This window comes from Palaemon carinicauda, chromosome 39 (genome assembly GCF_036898095.1).
Source record: "Palaemon carinicauda isolate YSFRI2023 chromosome 39, ASM3689809v2, whole genome shotgun sequence".
NCBI lineage: Eukaryota > Metazoa > Arthropoda > Malacostraca > Decapoda > Palaemonidae > Palaemon > Palaemon carinicauda.
In genome coordinates, this window is record NC_090763.1 from 14,305,483 (window position 1) to 14,326,925 (window position 21,443).

Here is a 21,443-nt window from a genome sequence, read left to right on the forward strand (position 1 = left end):
GCGCTCCGCCTATCAGCTGGTGGCGCAAGCTTGAACATTTATTGATGTTCGGACTTGTTTTCGCTAATCGCAACAATATACATTCTTAACCCCTTGTTAAGATTGTAGTTCATTGGGACATGGCCTGAAATTATGCCAAACACTATTTTGTTATATATACAACTAAAGGTTAGGTTAACCAACATCTAGTTAAGATGTTTCGGTAGATAAAGCCAGTGTCAAACAAACCACCCGAACTAACCCTTCGTTTCCGTGCGCTTGTAGGCCTACTTTTGTTGGCCGCATGATTTCAAAATTTTTAATTCCCCCCAATCCGTGATTGACCTGCACGACATAACAATTCACCCATTCCAACGCTAAATGCCATAATGGACAGACGTGTTCCGTATAGTTCCTCTTTGAGCGATGGTGTTGAGTTTATTACTCATATAGATCAGCTTGATGCTTTGAAGACCACAAGGTTTTTAGATCTACGGGACTTTACTCGAGTTACCCCATATTTTTTTCATTTTTTTATTTCGAAAAGGGCTGTTAGGTGATATTAGGGGTCCCTGTGAAGGCGCAAGAACCCGAGGATTTAGACTTCAGCAACTACAAATATTAAGGTAATCCTGAGTAACTTTTTTTATTATTACAATTTGGTTAAGATATAATTTAAAGTGCTGCCCATACCTTTTTTTTGTGTAGGAGAGAGACTTACGAAGGGGATCCGGGGTCTTGCCCCTGGCTAGGGGTTGTGATCTGGGAACTACTCGGTTCAGTTAGGTTGGATTTGTGGGGTTTGTATGATGGCGACAGTGTTGGGGGGGGGGTCGCAGGGGGGCCTTAGGCCCCTCCCCCCCTGTTAGGTTATTAGGAAGGTAAGAACACAGCTTGTAGGTCAGGTTAGGGGGAAAGTTTGGGTTAGTTGTTGTCCATTTTTCTTGCAAGTTTGCGACATTCATGCGCCGAGGGGTCCTAGTATGTAGATTGTTGGGACAAGCATTTACAAATTTAGTGAATTCATTATTTCATTCTGTTAAACTTCCCATGAAAAACTCGATAGGTGATGGTCTTTACTCTATTTTCTGGCAATCACAACCCTGTCCTAGTATGGAGTTTGTTGGGACAAGCATTTACAAAACTAGTGAATTTAATACGATTTCATTCTGTGATCATTTCCTTGAATACAAAACTAGTGAATTTAATACGATTTCATTCTGTGATCATTCCCTTGAATAAGAGTCGATTTCAGACATTTTTTAACTCGATTTTCTGGCGGTCCAGGGCCTGTCCCAACACACTACAAAGGCTCCAACAACAATTCTAAAAGTTGAAAAAAAAATCTTTTTATGAATAGAACTTACCTGGCAGTTATATATACATAGCTAATAATCTCTCTATTTCGGCAGAATTTTTCTAAACGTGGCAACCGCCTTGTGGTGGTTGGGTGGTAACACCCGTTAAAGGGTGGTAGGAGGAATCATTCCCGTTTTCTGTTCTTCAGTTCATCTCTGCCGGCCGGATCGACAACACGTTGGTCCGTCATTAAGAGTTTTTCTTCGCTTAACCTGTATCGGTGTACCAGTCTGCTATTTGGTGAAGTACTCTGATTTGGGGTTTTGGCAATCGTGTTTTTGTTATTTCTTTGCTTTTTTGCTGTTTTCATTATGAGTGAAAAAAGTCATTACCGTGTCTGTGCGAATGAGGAATGTAAGGTGAGACTACCGAAAATGGCGGTAGACCCTCACACCGTGTGTTTGAATTGTAGGGGTTTTGTTTGTGCCCTTAATAATAGGTGCGGGGAATGTAAAGGATTGGTTGATTATGAAGCGCTATGTGCGTAAACTAGAGCTTGATAGAGTTAGGAGAGCTTCTAGGTCTAAGTCTAAGTCTGTTAGTGGTAAGGAAGACGAACTTAGTGTAGATTTATCTTTTGAACCTATAATTGATTCCTCTTTGGAAGTTGATCCTTCCCTTGAGTTAGTAACTCCTGTGCCTCCTACAGGATCCGTATCTGCGGATGACCCTCGGTACGCTAGCCTGGCTGCCGAGTTGAAGGCCATTAAAGAACAACTGGAGGCCTTTAAAGGTAAGGATAGTGAAAGTGCTTGTGTTAGTGCAGTGGAGGACATCCAAGCCCTATAAACCTCCAGCACCCCAGCAGCCACGTCCTACCAAGACCACAAAACCGACAACGGCAGCGAAGATAGTGGTGTCTAAGCCCTTTCCTGTCCTTCAGGGGAGGGAAGAATCCTAGAGGGAGCAGCCGAGGCCGCAAACGCTAGGATTGGCAGTACTCCTGCATGTCCACCAGTGGGGGAATGCCTACCAAGTTGCGCAGACAGGTGGCAGCAACTCGGGGTCGATTCCTGGACGATTTCCATAATCAGTCAGGGATATCGCGTCCCGTTCACAATATCTCTACCTCCCCTGACAACGAATCCAGTGTCATTGAGCTCCCTTGCCATAGGATTAGCACGGGGGCAGGCCCTTAGGGCAGAAGTCTAGACCATGTTGAAGAAGGGCGCTTTCCAAGAGGTCCTCGACGGGTCTCCAGGCTTCTTCAGTCGACTCTTTCTTGTAAAGAAGGCGTCTGGAGGCTGGAGACCAGTCATCGACCTCTCGGCTCTGAACAAGTTTGTCAAACAAACTCCGTTCAGCATGGAGACCGCAGACACGGTCAGACTTGCAGTGAGACCGCAAGACTTCATGTGTACACTGGATCTGAAGGACGCGTACTTCCAGATCCCAGTCCATCCGTCTTCAAGGAAGTACTTAAGATTCAGCCTAGACAACAAGGTGTACCAGTTCAAGGTACTGTGTTTCGGTCTCCACAGCACCACAGGTTTTCACCAAAGTGTTCACCCTAATATCGTCGTGGGCACGCTGGATCGGCATCGGTCTCCTCCGTTATCTGGACAACTGGCTGATCCTAGCAAACTCGGAGTCATCCCTTCTTCAACACCGAGACAAACTTCTGGGACTTTGCCAGGATCTGGGGATCTTGATAAATCTCGAGAAGTCCTCTCTGCTTCCCACTCAAAGACTGGTATACCTAGGCATAATTATAGACACCAATCTTCACAAAGCCTTCCCATCAGACGACAGGATAGCAAGGCTGAGGAGGGTCGCAAGCCCTTTCCTCAGACGAGAAGAGCTTCCAGCCCAATCGTGGTTACGTCTCCTCGGTCACCTCTCATCTTTGGCTCGTCTAGTTCCCAACGGTCGCCTCAGGATGAGATCCCTCCAGTGGCGACTCAAGTCCCGGTGGAATCAAGGTTACGATTCCCCGGATGTCATGATCCCTATGGGACCTGCGGAATGGATGGACCTCCAGTGGTGGGTGACAGACGAGAACCTACGAAGAGGATTGGATCTTCTCGTCCTCCCCCCAGATTTGATGCTGTTTTCGGACGCCTCAAAGAAAGGGTGGGGGGCCCACGTTCTACACCACAGGACCTCAGGCTTGTGGTTAGAATCAGAAAAGTGCCTGCATATAAATCTTTTAGAGATGAAGGCCGTTTTCTTGGCCCTTCAACGGTTCCAACAATACCTGGCGGGTCACTCTGTGGTGGTGATGAGTGACAACACCACAGTAGTGGCTTACATCAACAAGCAAGGAGGTACCTTTTCAAAGCAGCTATCCCATCTTGCAGTAGAGATACTGAGATGGACTGAAGTCCACTCAATTCCACTATCAGCACGTTTCATTCCAGGCACGAGGAATGTGCTCGCCGACAATCTGAGCAGAGCGTCTCATAGTGAGTACCGAGTGGTCTTTGGATCATCTAGTAGCCAAAAAATTCCTGACTTTGTGGGGTTCCCCGACTGTGGATCTGTTCGCGACAGCACTGAACTTAAGCTTCCACTGTACTGCTCCCCAGTCCCGGATCCCAAGGCGCTCTGGCAAGATGCCTTCCAACAACGGTGGGACAACATCGACGTGTACGCCTTTCCCCCGTTCTGTCTGATGAGGAAGGTGCTCAAGAAGACCAGAATATCGGCCAATCTTTCAATGACCCTCATAGCTCCGCTATGGCATCATGCGGAATGGTTTCCGGACCTTCTGCAGCTCCTAACGGAACTTCCGAGAGAACTCCCTCCACGACATGATCTACTCAGACAACCACATGCCAACATCTTCCACAAAGCCGTAGCTTCGCTACAACTTCACGCCTGGAGACTATCCAGCATCTCCTCGCTGAGAGAGGATTTTCGCAACAAGTTGCGATTAGGATGTCTGGACATCTGCGAAAATCATCCGCATCTGTCTACCAGGCAAAGTAGAAAGTCTTCTGTGGTTGGTGTCGTGGAAGGGGTATCTCTCCACTCGGTGCCACTATTCCAGCAATAGCGGAGTTCCGCGTGTATTTGCGGGAAGAAATACCCCTTTCAGTCTCGGCGGTGAAAGGCTATCGCTCAGCCTTAAGTCTAGCCTTCAGGCTCAAAGGAATGGACATTTCTTCCTCGCTGGAACTTTCCCTACTCATACGAAGTTATGAACTTACCTGCCCTCAGTCGGAAGTGAGACCTCCTCCATGGAACGTGGTTCGAGTTCTCAGGTCTCTTAAGAGACCTCCCTATGAACCATTACGCCAGGCTTCAGATCGCCACCTAACTTGGAAGACGGTGTTCCTACTAGCTTTGGCTTCGGCCAAGCAAGTCACTGAACTTCATGGTGTGGAGGATTAATTTTATTTTAATTTATTTTTGTTTGCCAAATCGAGAGAGAGAGAGAGAGAGAGAGAGAGAGAGAGAGAGAGAGAGAGAGTTGTTTTAGTATTGTTAAATAGAGACATTTTATTTGCTTTAGCTTTGTCATTAGAGAGAGAGAGAGAGAGAGAGAGAGAGAGAGAGAGAGTGTGTGTGTGTGTGTGAGCGAGTGTTTATTTACTTAAGTTTGCCAAACCGCAAGAAAGAAAGAAAGCGTGTTTATTTGCTTTAGTTTCGTCAGAGAGAGAGAGAGAATTTCATTTGCTTCGTTTTGTTAGATTGCGCGTGCGCAAGAGAGTATGTGTGTATGTGCGTTTGTGTGTGCGTGTTTTGTGTGTCCGCGGTGCGCGCTGAGGAAAGGGGTAATTAGCGAATGATTGTTTGAAGTTGGAAAGATTGTTGGTATAATTGAGGTTGTTTGTTTACTTTTTAGCTAGGATAGGGTGATGATGAATGTCTTGGGCGAAAGCATTGGATATCGAACGATAGAAGAAGTCGGCTGTGTATTTTTTTGCTCTTCGAAAGCCGGCTGTGAAGCTTTTTTTTATATTCTGAGTAAGTACTGTTTTTATTTATTTTGTTAGGCGCGTTCATGAGTGATAGAAAGTTTATTGTTTATCTTTGATTATAGTGCGATAGTTTAGTTTAGTTAGGAGTTTTCGTAAGCGTTTTTTTTCTTTTTTTTGGCAGGCCGCGATTCCTCCTTTGGAGAGTTATTTTTGAATGCCGATCTTTAGTTGACGACCTGGCCTGCATTAGATTGTTTTAAGACTGCTCAGATTGATTTATTTGTTGACGACCCGGACCGAATTTACTTCTGATTGCTGTTGATGATGATGATACCGATGAGGATGATGATGATGATGATTACGCTTACGGACTAAATCAATGAAAGCATTTTTGTATTGACTGAGTGTCAAGTGTTGCCATATTGTGGCGTTGCTGCAGAGTTGTGGTTTTGGGCTTTTAACGACTGTTGGCCCTTGTGTGGACAAAGTGGTCCACACATAAACAAATATTGGTTTTGGGTGTGTTAATTTTAAGTTGTTAGGGTTTTTTTATTTGAATGGTGTTACGGTTTATATTTAATATTGTTTATGATTCGTGATAAGTGTTTTTTTGGTTTATGATTGCGTTTACTTTTAAGAATATAGTGTTAAGGTTATGTTTTGTTTTCATGTTCCTTCTGTCCAAGAGTCCAGTTTGAAGTAGAGTCAGGGGAAAGTTTGTGTTGTGGGATATTTTGAAAGAAGAGTGATCAAAGGTGTGGGGGTTTGTTTTTGTTGACATCCCGCCACATAAATTTGGCGCCCGAACAGGGACTGCCGAGGTGGGATAGAAGTTGGACTGTTGGACGAAGGACGGAATTAGGATTAAGGTTGATGAAAAATGGAGGAGCAATTAAGGGTTTTGAGGGAGGAATTGCGGCTGAGTAAGGAGCGTGAGGAGAGGTTGCTAGTAGAGAATGAGAGGTTGAACTGGGAGAATGCGGTGATGCAGAAGGAGCTTAGGGAGTTAAAGGGAACTGTAGCGAAAGTGGAAGAATGTTTTGAAATGAGGATGAAAGAGAATGAGGAACGAATGGAGAAACGAATGGAAGATATGATAGGGCAAGTAATGGGGATGATGAAAACTGTTGTAGGTGAAGGTGCAGTCGGAGGAGTGGCTTCTGCTTCTGGTAACGGGTTGATTGTGGAAGAGGATAGGGTAAGTGATAATGGGGACGGTAGTGATAGTGATATTGAAAGTAAAGGGCCTAGACATAGTAAGATTGGAACGAAGGGTGATAGGAAGAAGGAGAAGAAAGGTAAAGATAATGTGAAGAAAGAAAAGAAGAAAGGTCAGGGTGTGAGTGAGGATGATCATGAATGGGTGAAGGTGGTAAGTAAGAAAAAGGGTAAGAAGGGAATAGTTAAAGATAGGACTTTGAGTGTAGAATTAGATTCATTGTATTCAAATGAAGAAGAAGGCAACAAGAAGGGAGTAGACAGTGAAGATAGTAGTGAGAATGAAGTAGAGGAAGTTTGTAAGACAGTGTTTATGAGAGAGGTACCTAGGTGTGCAAGTTTTAATGAACATAGCAGTAGGGATGTATATGACTTCTTTAGGGAATATGAAAAGTTTTGTCAGGCTAAGTATGGGGATAGTAAGAGAGTTTGGGCTAGGGAGTTGGGAGAATTTTTGTCAGGATATTTGTTGACGATGTATGGAGTGATAATGAGTGTAGGAGAGGTGGAGTATGAAAGTGTAAAGAATAGGATAATTGAACAGGTAAAACGTACGAAAGGTAGTGTTAGGTATAAGCGAAAAAATGATTTTGATGAAGCACGAATGAAGGTGGGTGAAGCAATCTCGATGTATGTATGTCGGTTAGAAACATTGGCTAGAAAGAAGTATGGGGACGAAGGAATAAATGAAAATAAGGAACTAATGAAGAAGTTTTTGGGTACAGTACCAGAGAGTGTGTGTGAGTTTATTAATTTGAAACGGAAGGAGAAAATGAGGTGGACTAGAGAGAGATTGACTTGGGATGATATTTTAGAGATAGTTGAGGATTACGAGTTGGATAGGTGTATGAAAGAAAGTAAATTTGTGAGTGTAAGAACTGGAATGGAGGAATGTGTGCCAGAATTTGGTAGTTTTAGAGATGCTGTTATGAGAGGGCCAATGAGGGTAGCTGATAGTGTAGTAGATAGAAGTGTTAGGGTGAGTAATGTAGGAATACCCATTCCGAGAAATGACGGGTTTAGACAGGGAAATCAAGTTTGGAGAGATAGAAGTGCTAGTACGCAGCAAGTTAGGTTAGGTAGTGGTATCTGTGAAGAGAGGTGTTATAGGTGTGGGAAGGTAGGACATAAAAAGAACGAGTGTAGATGGGCATTAGGAGCATGTTTCGGGTGTGGAGAGACAGGGCATCGAATTAGCGACTGTAAGAAAGAGAAAGTGGTTAAGTGTTATCGGTGTGGTATGACTGGACACATAGCGAATGGATGCCGTAATAATCATATGAATGTAATTTGTGGTAATTGTGGTAAGGATGGTCATTATGCTAGAATGTGCAAGGAGCCGCGGGGTAAGTGTACTGAATGTGGTGCAGATGGGCATGTGGCTAGGGTTTGTAGAAAGAAGGGATCAAGTCAGCCAGGATGTTCGGGAAACTAATTAATCAGAGGGTTCAGCTGGGTGAGTCCTCGTGTGTGTGGGGAGTGAATGTGATGCATGTTCGTGAGGGTTTATTGCATGAAGATGTGATGGGAGAAAGAGCACATGATTGCATGAGTGTGAAAATTATTTTTAATGGTGTAGAGTTGGTTGGTTTGATTGATACTGGGTGTGGTGTCAATTTAATGTTTAGGAATGCATATGATAAGGTAAAAGAGGTTTGTGAATTTAAGGGATGTAAGGGTGAAGTAAAAGGTATTGGTAATTTGTGTATGCCTGTGCAAGGGAAGTTGCGGGAAAATGTTATGATTGGGGGGCTGATGATGGAGGATAATGATTTTTACGTGGTTGAGGGAGCGAATGAGAAATATGACGTACTGCTTGGGTATAAATTTCTGAAAAAATGTGGTATGATTGTACATCCAAGTGTGAATATGATTGAAATAAAGGTTAAAGGTAATATTTGTGGGGAATTTTATTTAAAGGAAGACGGCAGAGTGAGTACGAAGGTGTGGAAGGGAGTGCCGTTGGTAGCAAAGGAAAGTGTAAAGTTATCGGGTAAGAAAGGTGAGGTGATTAGTATAAAAGTTGCATGGCCGAGCAGTCTGGGAATTTCAAATAGTGACAAGGATGAATATGTAGTGGAAGGTATGGAAGCAGGTAATTTGGTGAAAACGAGTGCGTATGTATATGATGGTGTTATGAATATGCAGGAACCCAAGGTGTATGTAAGGTTGTTGCCGAGTGTTAGGAGGAAGAGAGTACGTGGAATACGTGAGGGCGATTGCATGGGATGTATGTATACACTGATTAATGTAGAGGATGGAAGATATGTTAAGGCGAGACAGGTGATGTCTGGTAAGGTAAAGAACGATGACGATTGGGATTACGATACGTTGAAAGGAAGAATTAAGTTAGATGAGAGTATAAGTGAGGTCGAAAGGGAACGATTGCTTAAGATGTTATGGGATAAGCGGAGAGTTATGAGTCTCGGTGACGATGATTGTGGGGGGTCAGACCTGCCAGAATTTAGAATAGTTCTCAGTGATGATACCCCCATATATCAGCGTCCCAGGCATTTTTCTCCGCCTATTGCCAAGGAGATAGAGGAGCAGTGTCAGGAATTAGAGCGTATGGGTGTAATAGAAAGGAGTGAGAGTGCCTGGAATAGCCCTATTGTCCCTGTACGAAAGCCTGATGGAAGTTTACGCATGTGTATTGATTATAGGAAGGTGAATGAGGTGACTGTTAAAGAACGTTTTCCAATGAATGTGGTGTCTGATTGTGTTTATAAGATGCATGGAATGAAAGTTTTTACTAAATTAGATTTGGTGAGGGGCTATTATCAGATGCCTCTAGCAGAGGGGAGCAGGCCCATTACCGCATTTTCAAGTACGAATTGTCACTTTCAATTTAAAAGGTTGAGTTTTGGTCTTGCTAATGCGCCTGCTGCCTTCCAAAGAGCGATGAATGTTGTATTGGCTGGTTTCGATCGACAGAAGGTGACTGTTTTTATAGATGATATTCTGATTGCGAGCGAGACTGTTGAGGAACATATGCGGTTGCTTGAGGCAGTGTTGATGCGGTTAATTGAAGTTGGTGTGAAAATTAAGCTTGAGAAGTGTACATGGTTGTCCAGGGAGGTGGAATTTCTTGGGCATGTAGTGGGTGAATCTGGTATAAGGAAGAGTGACAAGTTTGTGAATAAGGTGCGAGAATTTCCACGTCCCCGGACTGTGCGTGAGTTGCGAGGTTTTCTTGGTTTGGTTGAGTTTGGGCGCAAGTTTGTTAGAGATTGTTCAGGTATAGGGAAGCCTTTGAATGAATGGACGGGTAAAAGGAATAGTACAAAATTAAAATGGGATGATCGGATGATAGAAGCGTTTGAAAGGTTGAAGGAAGAGGCCGCGAAAGACGTCACTTTGGCATTTCCAGACTACAGTGAAAATGCGAGTATGCTAGAGTTGTATACGGATGCGAGTGGGGTTAGTATGGGTGGTTGTTTGGTTCAAATGCAGAGAGTAGATGGAGAAGAGAAATTGAGAGTAATAGCGTATGTTAGTAAAGCGTTTAATAAAGCTGAGCGGAAGTATTCGACGATTGACAGGGAATTGGCTGCAATACGATTTTGTGTGAAAGCATTGAAAGTATTTTTGTATGGTGTAAAATTCATTGTGCGTACTGACCATCAGCCCCTAGTGTATATGATAAGGAAAGAGTGTGTGAATGCAAGGGTTGCTAGGACCATAGAGGATTTGAATGAATTTGATTTTAGGTTAGAATATGTACCGGGAAATAAGAATGTGATAGCAGATGCGATGTCGAGGATGCATGGGAGGATGGAAGATAAAGAGAGTAATCAGAATTCTGAAAGGTTGCCTGAAGGTTTAGTTGTGGAGCAGAGTTGTGAAGGGGAAGATATGGTGTATAAGTGTATCCTAATGGGTTTAAGTAAGTTAATACAAGAGGGGTTAGATACGGAAATACCAGGTAGCGTAAGCGAGCTTAAAAGAAGGGTGATGAATGAAGTGTCAAAAGAAAGGGTATATGAGGAGGAGAGTAGTGTACTAGAAGGGGAAGTATTATCAAAGATATTAATGGTGGTAAGTATGTTGTATGGTGTAACTGTGTATTTGTATTTTGGATGGAATCGACCGATGGAATATCGGGCATGTAAGGAGAATGATAGGGAATATATTTTGAGGATTCAATGTAAGGAGGAATGTTGCAAATTGTTGAGTGAGAAGGATAATGGTGCAAGTGACCTTAATCTAAGATATGGGGGTATAGAGGACAGTGAACATGATGATGAACATATTGGTGAAGTGAGTGACAGAATTGAAAGGAGAGTAAATGTATGCATGCATGGTGTTAAAGGAAGGATGATGACATATGTGAATATAAATGAGAATGAATATTGTAGTTTAATTGATACGGGTGCTCAAGTGTCATTAGTAAATGAGTCGGTTATCAGGGAAATTGAGAGGTACAATTGGGAAGTGAAAAGACAGTGTACGAGTGTGAGAATTCATGGAATAGGTCAGGGAAGTTTACTTGTTTGGGAAGAAGTGAGGTTGAAAGTGAAACTAGGGAGTATGGAAGTTGAACATAATTTTATTGTAATGGGAGAGAATGAAATGCCTAGTTGTTTTTTGATGGGAATAGATTTTTTGAGGTTGCACCATGTGTCAGTTGATGTTGGTAAGGGTTTGCTTTCAAAGAATGGCTGTAAGGTAATAGTAATCGAGGATAATAGTGTATTCATGGCGAATTTTGTTGGCATGATTGATATTGCAAAGAGTGAAGATGATTTGTTGAGCAAAGAAGAGGTGGAAGAAATGCAAGGTGAATGTTTCGAAATAAATAGGTTACGTGAATGTATTTTAAATGGTATTAGGGTGGAAGAATGGCCGTGTGATTTGGAAGCGTATAAGAAAGTTGTTAAAAGATTTATTGTTTGTAAGAATATTGTGTATTTTTTGCATAGGGGAATGGATGAAGATATATATGTTCCTGTATTTCCAATGCATGCAGCTGTAAGTATGTGTATGGTAGTGCATGACAGGTATGGGCATATGGGGAAGAATAAATTGTGGGAATGCATGCGAGAGAGGTTGTTTACGCCTGGGTTGAGCCAAATTTGTAGGGATGTAGCGACTACTTGTGAGGATTGTCAGAAGGGAAAGTATCAGAGCATGCATGCAAGTCCGCCTATTTTGAGGTTACGTATGAAAGAGCCATTTGAGATGTTTGTGATTGATTGTGTTTCGTTGCCTGTGACTGCGAGAAGACATGTGGGAATGATTGTCATGGTTGATCATATGAGCAAGTTTGCGTATGCCGTACCCATCAAGAATAAAAGAAGTGAGACTGTAGCGAGAATGGTAAGTCAAGTGATGTTGCCGATGAGTGTGTGTAAGCCTGCAAAAATGTTAAGTGACAATGGTCCGGAGTTTGTTGGATGGGAGTTTGAGCAGATGTTGAGAGAATGGGGCATTGAACATGTGTATTCGACTCCGTATATGCCAAGTGCGAATGGTTTGGCTGAAAGGACTGTAAGAACTTTGACAGAAATTTTGCGGATGATGAGTACATGTGATAATGATTGGGATTTATATGTTGGGCGTGCGTTGTGGGCGTATAATGCGACTGTGCACAAGAGTACTGGTATGTCTCCGTGTAAGTTTGTGTTGAATTTTGAAAAGATAGTAAGACCGAGATTGAGTGTGTCCGAGAATGATAGAGATGTTTGGAAGAAAGCAAATGAGAGATTTGAAAGCTACAAAGTGGGAGAGAAAGTGTTGAAAGAAGTAATTGAAAAGGGAAGAATGAATGTCAATAAGGTACGTGATAAGTTTGAAGGTCCATATGAGGTGTTAGATGTTGGTTCTAGTGGGTTGAGTTATGTTTTAGGTAAAGTAAGTGTGAATGGTAGTGTGGAAAAGGTTAGGGCACACCACAATCAGTTGCGGAAATGGAAGGAGGTACCAAGATATATTCAGGAGAATGGTATGACTAAATGGCTTAAAACGAACAAGTATGAACCGAGTATGTGTGAGGCATTAGGTTTAGAAGATAAGCAATTGGTGTTAGTAGAGTATGGACGGAAAAAGAAGTCTGAGAATTTTACTGGGGATAAAAGGCGGGAAAATTTTGTAGTTGTAGGCGGGAATCAGAATAAGCAGGACAAGGGTGTAAATGTACAGGTGAGTATGGAAGATAAATGTATTAATACAGATGAAACTTGGATGAGTATGAATGATACTTATAGTGTGTGTGGTTTTTCGTTAGATGAGGCAAGAGAACGTATGACGGACACGAGAATGAAAGATAGGAGAATGATAAGCAGTATGAATGATTCTTTTGTTAAAGTAGAAAATGGTTTGGATGTAATGGATGAATTGTTGACAGAAATTAGTGGGATTTTCGGGCCAGATGAAACTGAGGTAGATGAAATAGTGAATGATATCTTAGACGAGCAGAGCATAGACGGGAATAGTAATAGTACGTTGAATGAAAACGACATGGAAGAAGTGAGTGAGAGAGTGCAGGTATATGAAGGCCCAGTTACTCGAAGCCGAGGCCCTGTTCCAGACTGCGACTGGGTAATAAGAAAATAGGTAAGTGTTGTGTGAGGATTTGGCAAAGTAAGGGGGGAGGAATGTGGAGGATTAATTTTATTTTAATTTATTTTTGTTTGCCAAATCGAGAGAGAGAGAGAGAGAGAGAGAGAGAGAGAGAGAGAGAGAGAGAGAGAGAGAGAGAGTTGTTTTAGTATTGTTAAATAGAGACATTTTATTTGCTTTAGCTTTGTCATTAGAGAGAGAGAGAGAGAGAGAGAGAGAGAGAGAGAGAGTGTGTGTGTGTGTGTGAGCGAGTGTTTATTTACTTAAGTTTGCCAAACCGCAAGAAAGAAAGAAAGCGTGTTTATTTGCTTTAGTTTCGTCAGAGAGAGAGAGAGAATTTCATTTGCTTCGTTTTGTTAGATTGCGCGTGCGCAAGAGAGTATGTGTGTATGTGCGTTTGTGTGTGCGTGTTTTGTGTGTCCGCGGTGCGCGCTGAGGAAAGGGGTAATTAGCGAATGATTGTTTGAAGTTGGAAAGATTGTTGGTATAATTGAGGTTGTTTGTTTACTTTTTAGCTAGGATAGGGTGATGATGAATGTCTTGGGCGAAAGCATTGGATATCGAACGATAGAAGAAGTCGGCTGTGTATTTTTTTGCTCTTCGAAAGCCGGCTGTGAAGCTTTTTTTTATATTCTGAGTAAGTACTGTTTTTATTTATTTTGTTAGGCGCGTTCATGAGTGATAGAAAGTTTATTGTTTATCTTTGATTATAGTGCGATAGTTTAGTTTAGTTAGGAGTTTTCGTAAGCGTTTTTTTTCTTTTTTTTGGCAGGCCGCGATTCCTCCTTTGGAGAGTTATTTTTGAATGCCGATCTTTAGTTGACGACCTGGCCTGCATTAGATTGTTTTAAGACTGCTCAGATTGATTTATTTGTTGACGACCCGGACCGAATTTACTTCTGATTGCTGTTGATGATGATGATACCGATGAGGATGATGATGATGATGATTACGCTTACGGACTAAATCAATGAAAGCATTTTTGTATTGACTGAGTGTCAAGTGTTGCCATATTGTGGCGTTGCTGCAGAGTTGTGGTTTTGGGCTTTTAACGACTGTTGGCCCTTGTGTGGACAAAGTGGTCCACACATAAACAAATATTGGTTTTGGGTGTGTTAATTTTAAGTTGTTAGGGTTTTTTTATTTGAATGGTGTTACGGTTTATATTTAATATTGTTTATGATTCGTGATAAGTGTTTTTTTGGTTTATGATTGCGTTTACTTTTAAGAATATAGTGTTAAGGTTATGTTTTGTTTTCATGTTCCTTCTGTCCAAGAGTCCAGTTTGAAGTAGAGTCAGGGGAAAGTTTGTGTTGTGGGATATTTTGAAAGAAGAGTGATCAAAGGTGTGGGGGTTTGTTTTTGTTGACATCCCGCCACAATGGTCTCTCATATGACATCGCCCATTCAAGGGGATGGGGGGAGGTAACGTTCAAATTCGTCCCTGAGTTTATTGCTAAGACTCAAGATCCGGTGGTGCCGGACCCTCGGTTCGACTTCTTCCAGATTTCGAGTCTTCGTTCTGTAACAGATGACCCAGACCATCTACTGTGCCCTGTAAGGAGTCTGAGGCTATATCTCAAAAGAACGGCTGCAGTCCATCCCCAGGTGCAAGCATTGTTTGTTAGCACTGGGAGGAATAAGAAGAGGGTCACTAAGAACACCATCTCGGCATGGATTCGTAGGGTGATCCATCTGTCCTTGAATTCAGACCCTCCGTCACGTCGCCCTAGAGCACATGATGTCAGGGGCGCAGCTACGTCCCTGGCCTTCAAGAAGAATTTCTCAGTGACGCAGGTTCTTCAAGCTGGGGTGTGGAAGCGTCAGACGACCTTCACAGCCCACTACCTGCAAGACGTGACCCACAGGAGGCTCGATGCGTTTTCTATCGGCCCTGTGGTGGCTGCACAACAGCTGGTTTAAAACCTCAGGCTCCTTAGTGGACAAGTAGCAGAAGGTTGAGGGTATTGTTACCCGGTCTTAGTCTGCATAAATGAAAAGGTTTGTCTAGCCCTTATTCTTTTCTTCATCTTCCCCTCTCTTGGGGAAAGAAGCATCCTGGGTTCTCTGCACAGCTGACCTCAAACCACTGCAGGTAAACCATGTTTCCTTGTGTTCCTAGTATTAAGATAATACTGTCACGTCCCCATACCCTGACGAGGTGGTATTGGTAGAATCCTAGCCTAAAGTTTTCATCTAAAGGACTACAGGTCAACTTCCTAGGACGAGTCACACTTTATTATACCTTCACACACAGCTTGCGTAGCAAGGTTCTAGCGAGGTGCAGGGACTCCTTATTGCTGAGTGCGAACACACTCAAATAATGAGTCCCCGCCGGGCAAGGCCAAAAGCCAGTACTGGCAGGGACTTTCCACTCTTCCTAATGGGTGTCACCCCTATTAAATAGTGTGGTTTGTATGTCAGTTACGAAACAAATGACAAATTCGTAGATACTTTGTATTTTTCCTAACTATACAAACCTTAGCTATTTAATCAAACTTGCCTGCCAGCCCTATCTCCCTTGAAGTCCTACCTCCAAGTAAAGTGAGCTCAAGCACAGGTGTGTGTGAGGGGGTATTAGCAAGCTACCCTCCCCTACCCCCGCTAAATAGCGATGGAGTAGTAAACCCTCGTTAAAATTCTAATGGCTCGTCATTTCAGCTACGCCGAAAAATACAAATTAACTATGAATATGTCATACTTGTCATACGACAGCTACAAACAACCCTCTAAAAAAAGTCTGCTTTCTAATTAAAGCTAAGATATTTTGAAGGTTGGGGTAAAAAATCTATGGAAAATCAAACTGTATGTAGCAGCCAATTAATATTTAGAAAAAAATAATTACAGTAGGGAATTATACCCCAGGAAAAGAACCATCACAATTTTCTACTCCCACTGAAATACATGTTGATACAAAAACTCCATATTTTGCTGCTTTAATGACTTGAAATTAATTCTACATATATGTCATAAACAAAATGTTATAGAATTACAGTAATAAGAATGGTTAAGTATATTATTATATGAATTAGGGTAGGGTGGGATATTCTTTGATAATGTAACATATGAAATGTGAGAACTAAGGAAACAGACTGCAATACTGTACTTAATAAGGTTAATCTCAAGGAAAATTTGTCATTTTTATAAAGCATAATGACATTTTTTTGTCCAATGGTTTCTGTATTTAAGTTTTCAGTTCTATCAAAATTAAGTAGAATAAAAGTTGTTCAGCTTGACCTAAAGCCTACAAATGTGGTATTACCTTATTCATTACGATTATTTTAACCTACAGTACTGTTTCTATAAAATTTCCAGGTCTCTCTCTCTCTCTCTCTCTCTCTCTCTCTCTCTCTCTCTCTCTCTCTCTCTCTCTCTCTCTCTCTCTCTCTCTCTCTCTTCAGTTGCAGGCATTTTCAAATGCTGTCATAGTATTTTCAGTCCTCCTAGGGCAGTATCCAGAAATTTTTTTTTCCCAATCTGGAATATGCTTCGATCAAAGGGATTCGGGAAGAAAGTGAGCTGTAAACAGCCTCAGCTATTGAAAGACTGGTTGCTGATTGGACGACGAAAGGAAACGAGAGGCTTTAGCTCCCGAGCAGACGTCCCCTCGAGCGTGCCTGTTGACGTTTCCCAGGACGTTCGCCCTCACCATAGGAAAGGTGAGGTAAAATTGGTTTCATCATCTTTGGATGACGCAGTACCCAAACGGGGCTGGCGTCAAGCTTCAAGACCTCTTAAGAGGAAGATGGACAAAGTCGATCAGCGTCCTATCATGACACTGCAACCTCCTGGTTGTAGCCATTGGAGCAGTCCGGAGCGTTTTCCTTCTTCCGAAGAGAGCCCTCCTGCCAAACGTCCTTTAAGGACGTCGGATACTGTCAAGAAACGTCCAGCTCTTCCAGTTATTGGTCAGTTATCTGAACTGGGCATGACCTCGGTTCAGGCTCCTCCTCCGCCGTCAGACTGGTTATCGCCCTCTGGACGTTCTGAGCGTTCTTTAAGCGGCGTGGATAGCGAACTCGTGATAGACGTGACGTCTCCTGTATCACAACGAGTTGACCCGAATTTTAATATGCTGCAAGAGATGCAACAGAAACTCTCTTCGTTCATGCAAAGTTATCAATCTACGGACAATAAAAGAGTAGCATACATGGATCCTCAACGTCAGAAAGCTTCTCTTCTGGACGCCAAGCGGCGTAGGGCTATTAGTCAAGAGGTTCTTGACGACGAACGGCTTTACATCTCCCCCGTTAAACGTCGTGAGTCTGTTCCACTTGACTCCGAACGTCAAGCAACCAAACGTGACGCCAGGCGTCAAGTAGCCAGACGTGACACTGAGCGTCAAACGACCAGATGTGACGTCGAGCGTCCAACTAAACGTGACCTCGAGCGTCCAGCAAGACATGACATCGAGCGCCCAGCTAGACGTGACGTCGAGCATCCAGCAAAACGTGACGTCGAGCGCCCAGCTAGACGTGACGTCGAGCGCCCAGCTAGACGTGACGTCGAGCATCCAGCAAGACGTGACGTCGAGCATCCAGCAAGACGTGACGTCGAGCGGCAAGCAGGATGCGACGTCGAGCGTCAAACAGAACGTGACGGCGAGCGTCGAACAACTTAACGTGATGCCAAGAGTCAAGAAGTGAGGCATGACATTGAGCATGAAAGCCTCGGACTTCGTGATGACACTAGTCGAATCGAATGTCGAGATCAAGGACGCCTTAGTTCCGATCGCTTTGATCGCGAGCATCAAGTGTTAGAACAACACGGCGACAGAAGCGATGATCTGGGGTCTCTTGATGCCAGAAGTCAGGACTTTAATGAGATGTATCCTGATAAGCACAACGTCGCTTCTTCGTTAGAGCTTTGTCAGAGGAAGACATTGACGATCACCTTTCCCCTGTTGAATTATTTGAGGAATTATCAGAAGGAGAAGATCCTAAGTCTTTTCGTCCTTCAGTAGATCTTAAGAAACTCATGAAATTTTTAATGATGAGTTTCCAGATTATTTTGTGCCCGTTGCTCCACGTTCGCCACCCTCAGAATTCACGCTTGGGAAGGCGTCGAAGAAGTCTTTTTACCAAGATGATTCTGTCACGGTCATCAAAGAGAGCTCTAAGGTTGATGGGAGACTGGATGGAGTCTAAGAAGGACCAAGGAAAGGCAGCTTTCGCTTTTCCTCCGACTAGACTGGCCTCTAGATCTAGTACCTGGTAAGAGACGGGAGAAGTTCTCGGCTTGGGAGTTCCTGCCTCTGCCCAAGGAGATTTTTCAAGTCTAGTAGACGCTTCCCGTTGGTCGGCCATGAGGAGGACCAAGATTCTCTGGTCTACTTTGGAATTAGATCATCTTCTCAAAGGCGTATTCAAGCCTTCGAGGTATTCAATTTCCTCGACTGGACTCTGGGAGCCTTGGGGAAGAAGGTTTCTGCCCTTAAAGATGGTGACACTGCTAGTCTCATCCACATCATGTCCTGTATGGATAAAGCTTTACGACACGGATCTAATGAGTTGGCAGCGCTTTTCTCAGCGGGGATCCTTAAGAAAAGAGCTCAGATGTGTTCGTTTCTGCCTATTGGGGTTACACCCTTCTCTGGTCTACTTTGGAATTAGATCATCTTCTCAAAGGCGTATTCAAGCCTTCGAGGTATTCAATTTCCTCTACTGGACTCTGGGAGCCTTGGGGAAGAAGGTTTCTGCCCTTAAAGATGGTGACACTGCTAGTCTCATCCACATCATGTCCTGTATGGATAAAGCTTTACGAGACGGATCTAATGAGTTGGCAGCGCTTTTCTCAGCGGGGATCCTTAAGAAAAGAGCTCAGATGTGTTCGTTTCTGCCTATTGGGGTTACACCCTTTCAGAAATCAGAATTGCTATATGCACCTCTGTCTCCCTCTCTTTTTCCACAAGAATTGATTAGAGAGATTTCATCCGCATTAACCCAAAAGGCCACCTAAGATTTGGTTTCAAAGACAGCAAGAAAGGTTCTACCAACTTCCTTCGCTAGCCTCAAACCAAAGGAAGAAACGCCATTCCCTAAGTTTTCTCAGCCCTTTCAAGGGAAGACTTCCAGCAGGGGTAACTCCAGACCCGAGGGAAGGAGAGCAAAGAGGAGAGGATTCGCAACAGGGCGAAGCAGAGTCTGACTGCTTTCGCCTTCAGGCAGTAGGAGCCAGACTACACAACTTCTGGCAAGCTTGGGAGAAGAGGGGAGCAGACCTTTGGGAGGGGAGCAGACCTTTGGTCAGTACAACTTCTGAAGGAGGGTTACAAAATCCCATTTATAGGGAAACCTCCTTTAGTTTTAGCTTCAATAGATCTCGCTCCCAGATACAGAGTGGAGTCAAAGAGGCAGGCTTTACAACTCCAAATGTCTCTCGTTGGAGAAGGGGGCCATAGAGAGGGTGCGGGACTTGCGGTCACCAGGTTCCTACAACCGCTTGTTCCTGGTTCCCAAGAACTCGGGGGGGATGGCGTCCAGTGTTGGACGTAAGCGCACTCAACGCGTTTGTCCAGAAAACAAAGTTCTCCATAGAGACATCAAAGTCAGTCCTTGCAGCAGTAAGAAAGGGCGATTGGATGGTCTCATTAGACCTCCAGGACGCTTTCTTTCACATCCCCATTCATCCGAGCTTCAAGCATTATCTGAGGTTCGTTTTCAAGGAGGAAGCGTTTCAGTTTCGAGCCCTGTGTTTCGGTCTCAGCACTGCCCCTCAAATATTCACGAAACTAATGCTAAATGTAGCAAGAATACTGCACTCAAGATGCATCAGAGCCTCCCTGTATCTGGACGATTGGCTTCTCAGAGCTCATTCCTACGATCACTGCCTGAAGGATCTTCAAATAACTCTGAGACTAACAGAAGAATTGGGTCTTCTCGTCAACAGAGACAAGTCTCTACTGACACCATCACAAAAGATACTTTATTTGGGGATGGTGATTCAGAGTCAAGTTTTTCGGGCTTTTCCGTCTCCCTTAAGGACGGAGCAAGCCATCTTGAAACTTCAATCTTTTCTAAAGAAACAGAAGTGGATGAGTCTGTTGGGAACTCTCTCCTCGTTGGAACAGTTTGTTTCCCTGGGAAGGCTGAATCTTCGTCCTCTCCAATTACACCTCAATCAGCATTGGAACAAGGAGAAAGATCTAGGGACGATTTGCATTCCCATTTCGGAATCCATAAGAAGTTACCTTCAGTGGTGGAATGATCCAGACAGGCTTCAAGAAGGTCACCCCTTAGAACAGAGGAACCCAGACCTTGTGTTGTGTTCCGACGCCTCGGACTCGGGGTGGGGAGCAACACTGGGCAAGTTGGAAGTTTCGGGGCTGTAGACAGAGGATCAGAAGAGCTTCCACATCAACCAATAGGAACTGTTAGCATTCCTACTGGCCCCCAAGAGCTTCGAAGGGTCAGTTTTGAACAAAGTGGTGCAGGTCAATGCCGACAACACCACAGCATTGGCTTACATTGCCAAGCAAGGCGGAACCCACTCAATGTCCCTTTACGAAACTGCGAGGAATCATCTTATCTGGGCAAATAAAAATAATGTAATCATTGTAACAAGGTTCATTCCGGGGGAGAAGAATGTGATGACAGACAGCCTCAGCAGGAGAGGTCAAGTTCTGTCCACGGAATGGACACTCCATCAAGAAGTCTGCAAGAAACTGTGGCAACTTTGGGGTCGTCCTTGTATAGACCTATTTGTGACCTCGCAGACAAAGAGGCTAGTAACTTACTGCTCCTCAGTGCCAGATCCCGAAGCAGTTCGCATAGATGCTTTCCTGTTAGACTGGTCCAATCTGGACGTGTATGCTTTTCCACCGTTCAAGTTTCTTTACAGAGTGATACAAAAGTTTGAGTCACACAAAGGAACCAGAATGACTCTAGTGGCCCCCTTTTGGCCCTCAAGAGAATGGTTCACAGAGGTACTGGAATGGATGGTGGACACTCCAAGAAGCCTTCCATTAAGAGTACAGTAGATTTACTCAGACAACCCCACTTGGAAAGGTACCATCAAAGTCTCCAAGCTCTTCATCTAACTGCCTTCAGACTATCGAAAAACTTACAAGAGCTAGAGGTTTTTCAAAGGAGGCAGCTAGGGCTATTGCGAGAGCAAGGACTTCTACCATCAAGGTTTATCAATCCAAGTGTAAGGCTTTTAGAGAATGGTGCAGAGTCAACTCTGTTTCCTCGTCCAGTACCTCTATAACTCAGATTGCTGACTTCCTGTTATACCTTCGACGGAAACGCAATTTTTCTTCCTCTACCATCAAGGGATACAGGAGTATGTTAGCGACTGTATTCAGGCACAGAAACTTGGACCTTTCGAATGATAAAGACCTACAGGAACTTCTCAAATCGTTTGAAACATCAAAGCAATGGCACCAGGATTCACCAGGTTGGAATCAGGATATAGTCCTGAAGTTCCTTATGAGTGACAGGTTTGACCCTTGCATTCAAC

General features: G+C 43.6%; 1 protein-coding gene across 2 annotated transcripts in view; it reads left to right on the forward strand.

The window, feature by feature from the left end:
* Positions 1–21,443, forward strand: part of LOC137631015 (uncharacterized) — a 28,353-nt gene that overhangs the window by 1,203 nt on the left and 5,707 nt on the right. The gene's annotated exons all lie outside the window — the stretch shown is intronic.